We start from the raw sequence: 10002 nt of genomic DNA, 5'->3' as shown, positions 1-10002 counted from the left end.
CAATCAAGTAGAGATGGAACTGAGCAGTTGGATATAGAGCCTGGAATTCAGAGAATAGGAAAGGGATATACATGACACACAGGGAGGGGATGTAGATGAGGAGGGAAACAAAAGTTCAGAGAAGTAAGCCTGAGAGTGTTCCAACATCTATCTAGCTGTCAGGAAGAAGAGGAAGAGCCAGTAAACAAGACCCTGGTGCAACCAGTGAGTTACAGAGAATCAAGAGAGAGTTGTGTTCCAGAAGCCAAGGGAAGGTCTTGTTTAAAGAAGGGATGTTCACTGTTTCAAATGCTGCTGACAGGCCAAATACAATGAGGACTGGGAACCACAGTTTTGACAATAGTTGTGTTTTTTTGTTTTTTTTTTCTGTGACCTTGGGCAAGTTAGTAGTGCACTTATGCTCTGGACCCTGTTTTAAAATGGGGATGGACATCTATTAAGGCTGTTGGGAGGAATGACTAATACATGATTGGGGTATAATAGAAGTGGGGCAGGTGCGGGGTTGTTAGCAGTGACTGGTAGCAGTCCCGCTCAGCCATTGGTCGGCCATTGGTCACAGTGGGCCCCTCCCGGAAGCAGACCACCGTTGGTGAGCAGCCATTAGGGAGCAACCCTTAGAAGGCTACCGTTAGCAGTCCCAGTCAGCCATTGGTTGGCATCGCAGTGGGCCCCTCCCACTCCCCTTCCTCTGTATAAAGGAGCCCGAATTGGGACTGAGGGAAGATTTTGTTGGGGTGGACTCTAGTCTGCCATCTTCTTGATCTGCTAGCTTTCTGATTAAAGTCATTATTCCTTGCCGCAACAGTTCGTCTCCCGATTTATTGGCCTGTCTGTCGTGCAGCGAGCAGAGTGAGCTCAGTAACAGTTTTAGAGGAATGATGGGATCCTGAACAAAATAGAAGAGAGTAAGCAGAGACAGCAGCATTGCCAGTTCACTTCAAGGGGTATTGCTGTAAAGGGAAGAGAAGAAAAGGGACAGGCGCTAGAAGGACATAGAAGTTCAAGCAGAGGAGGATTTATCATGAAGCTAATAAAGCTTACATTTCAGGGCTTCTCATCTGCACCGGCTTCTTCTATGGCCCTAGGAAGGGCCCTAACAATGTGTTTCTGTGAAAATATGTTTTTGTAAAATTTCCCAAGATAAAATATTTTAATGACAATGAACCAGTGTCTCCTTCCATTCTAGCTTCCCTCCATCAAGTGTTCTCTACTTTTGTCTGGCTGCAGACACTGCTGGTATTTGAGTAAAGGAGAGTTAAGTTAGGAATACAGGTAATTTGGGTTCATGTTTTGTTTTAACTCTGAACAACAAAAGTGTTTTCAAGTATAACAAAAACAATGATTGCATTGAATTGAGAATTACATTTCTTCTTCTCTACCACTTAAATCCTGAAGAACTTGAGTGAGAAAAAATAAAACTACCTATCCAACCCTAATGTACTGTGAAAATAGAAGTACCAAGACTTGCAGATTTCTGGTCACAAAGTTATAAACCAATGCAGTTATTCTGGGCTCTAGATGCGTTAATTTTCATTTTTTGAAGAAATGTGTAATCATGTGAAGCAAAATAAATTTGAGAAAGAATGTAAGGATTTAAAACAAGAAACGCTGTGAGATAATAATGAGACAGGCTGGGACCTGGAACCTGAGACCCTTTCCTCAGTCCTTGCACCTGGACAAATGTCTCCTTGAGCAACAGAATACAAAGAAACTATAAAGGACTAAAGATATCCACACACATGCACAGTCGGGACAGTTATGAACAATAGGATACAAAAGGCCAAAACCCAGCTGCTACTTCTGAGGTGCCAGGAGCAAAAGCAGGGTACTGCGCATGATGCCTGCACACAGCACCACCAAGAGGGTGGTCAGACCACCTAAGCCACGCCTCAGGCCCCACCCACAGATCAACCTGTACCCTCACCCCATTTAAGGAACCAGCTTACCCCGCCTCAGGGACTGAGCAAGTGAACCTGTTGCTTGTTTTCACTCCCTCGTGCTGCAGCAGTAGTCCTTATAAAGTCTTGCGTGAATTCCTTGTCTGGTCTCGTATCAATTTCTAGTGATTAAAGAGTCCAAGAAACCAGGTCAGTAACAGTAAGGAAGGTGACTCAGCAAAGTATGCATCCTTTTACAGTAAATGCCTACTCGGAGAACCAAACCTCTTCGTTAAATACAGTAAAATAGAAAAGAAGAAACTATCAAGAAGTTATATTTCCATTAGAATTTTTAAGACTTTCTTAAAATAACTAGACAGCCACAATTTCGTTAATGTTAATTTGAACCACTCAGTGGCAAACCAGTATCTCTGTAAAACATAGTATTGTGTGAACACTACCATTTGACTACCACTTTGTTGCAGGAAAATGGGGGGCTCAAGAAGATGGTCATGTCCCAGGTTTTAGGCGAGTGAGTCCATGGGGCAGGCCACCAGGTGAGGGTCCTTGGCCTCCTTTAGGAAAGAATCCAAGAGCAAGCCACGGTAAAGTGAAAGCAAATTTAGAGAGATACACATTCCACAGGCAGAATGCAGTCGTCTCAGAAGTCGAGAGCAGCCCTGGGCTGAGGGTGTGGTTAGTTTTATGGGCTGAGTAATTCCATACACGAATGAGTAGGAGGAATATTCTAACTATTTTGAAGAAGGGGCAGGGATTTCCAGGACTTGGGCCGCCACCCACTTTTTGGCCTTTCATGGTCTGCCTCAGAACTGTCTTGGTGCCTGTGGGTGTGTTATTTAGCATGCTAATGTATTACAATGAGCTTCAAGGTCTACTAGAATTTGAATCTTCCACCATCTTGGGCCTAATTGGTTCTAACTAGTTTATATAGTATCCTCAACAGCTGTGTCATTCTTTTAAAGGTTGTGCCCTGCCCCCTTTCCTCCTGTCTCAACTTGATGCACATTAAGTAGTAATAAGTGTGAAACTTTATTTCCAGAAATATTGAAATAAATTTTCCTAAACTGCTGGATTTGTATACAACACTTTCCTAGTGTAATATACAAATACATGGTCGCTCAGCCTCTCCTAGAAGAACATGAGGGACACAGAACAGCCACTTTCACAGGGGGCCCATATTTTTGTTGCTTACTTACTCTGCTTCACGTTATAGCAAGGAGCTCCAAGACTACAAACATGGAGCAGAGTCTGTAACCTTAGAGAGGTTGCTCCCAAACTCACTCTCCTTTTCGTTGTTACTCTTCTCCCTCCTTTCCTCCCAGTTCTAATCTTTTGTTTTGTACAGGCATTTGGGGGGGGGGGGGGCAGGGCGGGGAGTGAATACTAACATAAATATTTAAAAGAGCATAAAGTGAATGTCCCTTCCTACAAGTGGGCATCTTCGAGGAAATGCATTCCTGAAATCTTGATCACTACAATAGGAGCAAGAGAATAAGACATCTGCATAGCTAGGTGAATTAATTTTGAAATTACCTTCACCTTGCAGTGGTGGGCTTCTTAAAGTGCACCAGACTCCTCCATCTGTATGACACATGTGGATTCTCGATAACCTTACTCAAGTTGTTGCTTTTGGCGCCTCTTCCTTCCTTAGGACCCAATAGATGCATTCTTGAAACTGTTGCAAACCCACAGCTGACAGTTTCCATTTTAAGAATGTCTTTTCATTGTTTTCACTACAAAACAGCCTTTTTTTTTTTTTTTTTGCGGTAGTCAGACAAAAGCATAACTTCTTTTAGATGTATTTTTTCACTTCATAATGTTTTTCATCAGGAAAAAAATGAAATCTATATTTCAATACTGTCGGAGTCCAAACTAGACAACCAGGAGGTATGGATATTTTGTCTCCTTACCCTACAGGATGAAAATACCCTCACTCATTTGCCCACTTTAAGTAATGTGAAGTTTCTATGATTGTAGGTAATTCCACACAAAATTATTTGCCAACTCTAAAAAAAATTACAAAGAGATAAAATATTTTCGTATTTTTGTATTTGTTCAGATACTTTGCAGAATTGCTGCATTAATTGTGGTTTATATTTGGGGGTTAACCAGACATTAGGGAGAAATTAAAAGCTTACAATAAAAGAAGGCAACTATTAGATTTCTCCTACTCAGGAGAAAATGTTTCCTTCAGGGTCTCAACTATAATTGATTTGAATTCTGGCAAGTGATGCAGAAGGATGATAGAAATACTGATCAAAATTCACAGGAAGTTGGCAATGATTCTCTCTCTGAAAAAATATTATATTTGATACACACGAAAGACTATATATACAATATGTATGTATATTACAGTGTAATAAAAGTCACTTACCAAAATAAGAACATTACAAATATTCATGATCTACCTACACCATCTCCCTATCTTACCAAAAAAGGTAACCACTATCACAAATTTTTAGTGCTTCGTTATGTTCTTTTAAAAAAATTTGTTTACCACTTATGTATGTTGTTCTTAACCAAAACATTGTTTCATTTACTTGCTTTTGAGCTTCATTTTTTAAATGGTATAATGCAGCATGGACATGCCAGCTATTTGGGTTTTTTCTCACTGAACAGTATAATTATTTTCTAAAATTTATAAATGTTTTGCACATTATTATGTTTGTATTTTTGCCACTGTATAGCATTGCATTAGTACAATATATCAGAAGTTTTCTATTCGTTCTCCTGTTAATGGCATTTGGGTTATTTCATGTTTTTCTTTTTATGTTTTGTGTTTAAATTGTCATTTAACAATTTAATAATTCTTCATTTTTCTTTCATAGTTGTGATTTTATTCAATCATGTTCAGATATTATGAATAATCTGTAAACAAATCTTTAAATTTAAGTACCAAAAATCTAAAAAGTCATGTAGGCCAAGATTAGGGAGCAGTTTTCTTTAGAAGCAATTCTCTCTCTCCCTCACTATATCTATAAAATGGCCTGGAGACAGACATTAAATAGTTTGAAATATTTCAGGCATATTAAATGAATAACTGTGACTCCAAGTTGCCTTTTAGTTATACTTCAAGGTATAGGATGTGAAAACTGCCCTCCTTATCAAGACAGTCAAAACCTCTCAAATAAATATCCCCACATGTTTTGGTTGTACAAAAAAAAAAAGAATAGCCAGCATGTGAATTCTTCTTTTAAAAAAAGTATGTACACACACACACAATTGGATGTGGTGGTATTCATTCCTTCCAAACATGTGATTTTAGAGCTATTTTTTAAAAACTTGCATTTACAAAGTAGGTGATAAAAATATTTTTCTGGATTGTAAAAAGGACACAGAAACCACCAAGACTTGGTAAATGATATTAATCAGACTGACGTCTCTCTCTCCTGCTAACTCTCCTCATTTCTTTCTTCAACGTCTGCAGGTTATTTGTCTTTAGTTTCCTGGATAGACATTTCAGCCTGTTTCCCTTTTGCTCTCTTTTTTCATTTGTAATTTTTTGGCAGATGATTTATTCTTTCTCACTGCCCTTTTGAGTTTGGTTTCAATGTCTGCAAGAATTAGTTTAGCTGAAAATCTTGCCAGTCTCCTCTAGAGCTCTTCTTTTACTGTCCCTTCAGCTAAATTGATCTTCACCTCGAGCTACTTTGGCAGTGGTTTGTGGTGGGGAGGGCAGGTGTCTGGGTGCCTATGGCCACAGCACTGTGGGAAACTTTACAAAGCCAGCTTGCATGGTTGTTGCTGCTAAAATCATTCCCGTTTTGTTTGCTTTTACTTTATTTTATTTTATTCTCTCAACTGTTTAGTAACTTATACACTCTAATTTTACTCTTTGCTATTCTTTAAACCTTACTGTGATACCTAATTTAACACAATCTCATCTAATCTGTATCTTAATATTCCTCATGAATAACATAAGGAATTTAGAATACTTCATTTCTAAATATCTCTCATAAGAGCTGTCAGCTGTGTTCTTTTACAGATGCTATGTCTTTTCTCTCTGGCTGCTTTTACAGTCTTCTCTTTTTCCTAAGTTAACTGCAATTTTACTACTATGTGTCTGTAAAAGTCTCAGTCATATTGTAGCATATTGCCTCACCTCCATTCTATCTGCTCATTCTTTCTGAGGCTGTGATGTAAGATCTTCTCATTTCCCCCAACATATCTTAACTTCTTTTTACATCTTTAAAGGGCTGTCTGTTTACTGCATACTAGATAATTTTTTAAGTTTTATTTTCCACTTCACTAATTCCCTCTTCAGCTGTGTTTAATATGCTATTTAACCTAGTTATTGAGTTTTTAAAGTGTTTTTAGTGTGAAATTTACTGAACATACAGAAAAGAACATAAAACATAAATGTATAATATAATGAAAAATTATATCGCAAGCACACATGTATCATCTTCCAAGCCAAGAAATGGCTGTGTGCCCCTTAATCATACCTCTTTGCACTCCTCAGCAGTAAATACTTGCTAGACTTTTGTAGCAATCATTTCTTTGTTTTATACTTTTTAAAATCACTTTATGTATATAGATTTAATCAGTATAGTTTGCTTTTGAAAACTGGAATTGTATTGCTATATTCTTTTGTGTCTTACTTCTTTTGCTCAAAATTATGTTTATAAAATTCATAGAGGATTTCCCTGGCGGTCCAGTGCTTAATACTCCACGCTTCCCATGCAAGGGACGTGGGTTCGATCCCTGCTCAAGGAACTAAGATCCAACATGCCACGTGGTGTGGCTATAAATAAATAAATATTCATTGAAATTATTTCTTGTAGCTCTGTTTTATTCATTTTCATTCCTGTGCAGTCACATTTCTATAGGAATGGAATTGCTGGGTCATAGAGGATACAAAATCTTTGATTTTAAAGGGCCATGCCAGAATGCTATTCAAAGGGGTTGTACCAACTTACGTTGCACCAGCAATTTATGAGACATTATTCATTGAATTTTTTTTTATAAATTTATTTATTTATTTTTGGCTGCATTGGGTCTTTGTTGATGCACATGGGCTTTCTCTAGTTGTGGCAAGTGGGGGCTACTCTTCGTTGCAGTGCGCGGGCTTCTCGTTGCAGTGGCTTCTCTTGTTGCGGAGCACAGGCTCTAGGTGCACGGGCTTCAGTAGTTGTGGCATGCAGGCTCAGTAGTTGTTGCACACGGGCTTAGTTGCTCCGTGGCATGTGGGATCTTCCTGGACCAGGGCTCGAACCTGTGTCGCCTGCATTGGCAGGCAGATTCTTAACCACTGAGCCACCAGGGGAGCCCTATCCATTGAATTTTAATTTCAGCATTTCTATTTTTAATTTCTAAAATATATCTTTAGGTTCTTTTTGAAGTCACTCTTTTCATTTTTGTTAGTCTCTTATTACTTGTTCAATTTTGTGATTTCATCTTTTATATTTAAAATTTTATAGATATTCATTTTATACTCTGTATATGATCATTCCAAAACCTAAATCATTAGGACTCTTATCTGTTGTTTTTTCTGCCAGCTCTTATTTGTGGTTGCTTATGTCTCTGGTGATTTTTAAAATAATGTATTTAATTTTTAATAACTTAATTTCTAAAATAAATATTTTATATATTTATTTGATCTGAGCATGATCTGCCACTAAGTGTCTTATTAACTACTTATGCTCTATTGTGGTTTCCTGGGGGGTGTGAGAGGATAAAAATCATGCATATGGGATTAGAGTTGACAGATATTAAGAGTAACCATTATTCCTTAAGCTTTTTTACATTTCCCAAATTTCCTACCATAAATACATAATACATAATACTCTGAAAACCGGGAAATAATGTTAATATAACCATGGAACCAGAATACTTGCCAACCACAAATAAACTCAGCTAGTAAAATTTTATCATACATTATGAGGTAGGATTTTAGGTCACTTCTTAGGAGGCTATTTATTGAAGATTAAGGTATCTTCTCTATGACTTTCTATTCCATAACTCTGTCAGTGCAGGGGCTTAAAAGGGAATGCTATTCTCTAGAGATTATTTTTAAATATTGTTTTTAAAATTCTAATATCAGCCAGGGATTTCTACCCATTTGGGACCACATTAGCTCCCACCTAGATCCCTGACTTAATGCTGGAGTCCTTTCTACTAGACATAGCAGGTCTTTTTTATTAAAATGGATATGGAGGAATGGCTTTGAGTAAGTATGAAATGGTTTATACCTAAGGAAAGGAGACGAAAATGCAAAGAAAAAGTCAGGGTAGGGAGGAGAGAATCAAAAAACTATAATTGTTCATGGGATTTAATTAAAATAGTTGGAGATAAAAACAGATCTTTAAGCCAACTTGGATACTCTCTCACTACGGATACATTCTCTGGCCTACTGCCTCTTAATCAGTCAAACACAAGACACAGGCAGGAATTTCTAGATAGCCTTTTCTGTCCAAGTGTTCAATCTTTAAGTACTGATCTAGAGTTCAAGGTCGACTTCTGGCAACACTCCCAGAATATGGCAGGTGGGTCCTCCAGGATTTTTGGCATCCTGCAAAGAACGATGGTCAACTCTTGCAGTTTGAAAAATTAGAAAGAAGGGGTGGTGGCTTCCCAGCTTGGCTGGGAAGTTCTGATTCATCCACCGTATTCACTAGATATTGCACCTTTGGATTTCCATTTATTTCAGTCTTCACAAAATTCTCTTAATGGAAATTTCCATTCCCTGTTAGACTGTAAAAGGTACCTGGAACAGTTCTTTGCTCAAAAAAAGTTTTGGGAAGATGAAAGTATGAAGTTGCCTGAAAAATGGCAGAAGGTAGTGGAACAAAAGGGTGAATATGATGTTCAATAAAGTTCTTGGTGAAAATGTCTTTTATTTTTACTTAAAAACCAAAGGCACTTTTTGGCCAACCCAATAAATGGTGAGGGGGAAGGGAACTGATTTCTCAGTCCCTTATTGTGTCTGATGTGCTAGGTGCTTTCACATATGTTCTTTCATTTCTTCACACAATCTTGTGAGGTAAGTATCATCCCCACTTGCCAATGAGGAAACTGAAGCTCAAGAGTGACTTCCCTAATGTATCAGAGCTTTGAGTGGCAAACCCAGTATTTTGAACTCTCTTCTATCAGCATTACTTAATGAAAAAAGTAGAGAAATTAGTCCTACTACAAGATGCTTTTTCCAGAATCAACGGAGATGATGTTCACAAATACCTTTTCCAAACTAAAACATGTTAAACAAGTAAGGTACTAAGTATGAGGATGCCATAATAAGTAAAACAAATAGATATCCAGTTTCTATCATTTGAGCATAATGCCTTGAATAAAGCATCCAGTGGACTAGGGATCATTGATAGGCATTTAAATCTTAATGTTTTACGTTGATGTACCTTTTTCAAAATAGCATTTAGCTGTTGTATTGGCAGGTGGCTATGTTGAGTCCATATCATTTGTATAATTCAATATTCATAGCGCACAAACACATCACAGGGTGTGTTTTGTAACAAAAGACAAAAATAAGGCATGGTCCCTGCTTACAGCAGGCTTACAGTCTGAAAGGCCTTAAGATACAGGGGATATAACTATAGGGAGAGAAAACTTTATCTTTAAAAAACGTTTTTGCATGAAAAATTTCCAAGTCTTTGGTGATAATCAATGAAATGCCTTAATGAAGCAGGTTTTGGAATGGGAATTAAAGAGAAGGTACCCATTTGGATACTGTGAGAGAAGACTGATTTGGTTTCTAGGGTATAATGAACAAGTGATTCTCAACTAATGGCAAGAAGATGCTTCCCTGGGTATCAGAATATTTGGGGTTGGAACAAAAAGGCTATGATTTTTCAAAACAAGATGGTACCTTATGCCTTTGATTCAATTTCATTTCGTTTACTTAAAAAATCCAGTTAACACTGAAGGGAATGTAGGTCTTTTTGGTTTCTAAATGGGAGAATGCTTTAAAAAAGTAAGAGGTACCAAGATGAAGACCAAGAAAAATAAACAGTACAATGTGGTGTTAGAAGAAAATTGGAAAAACAGAAATGAAAGGGAAGAGTCAAAAGTAAAGATCACAAAGCAATGGAAGAATTAACAGGATGACTCTGGGTTAGTTAGTAAAGTCAGGTGAGGGGAAGGCTTACTCTGA

Source organism: Orcinus orca, chromosome 1 (assembly GCF_937001465.1).
Source record: "Orcinus orca chromosome 1, mOrcOrc1.1, whole genome shotgun sequence".
Lineage (NCBI taxonomy): Eukaryota > Metazoa > Chordata > Mammalia > Artiodactyla > Delphinidae > Orcinus > Orcinus orca.
The sequence above is the reverse complement of the archived record's forward strand: the minus strand, read 5'-3'. Positions refer to the sequence as shown.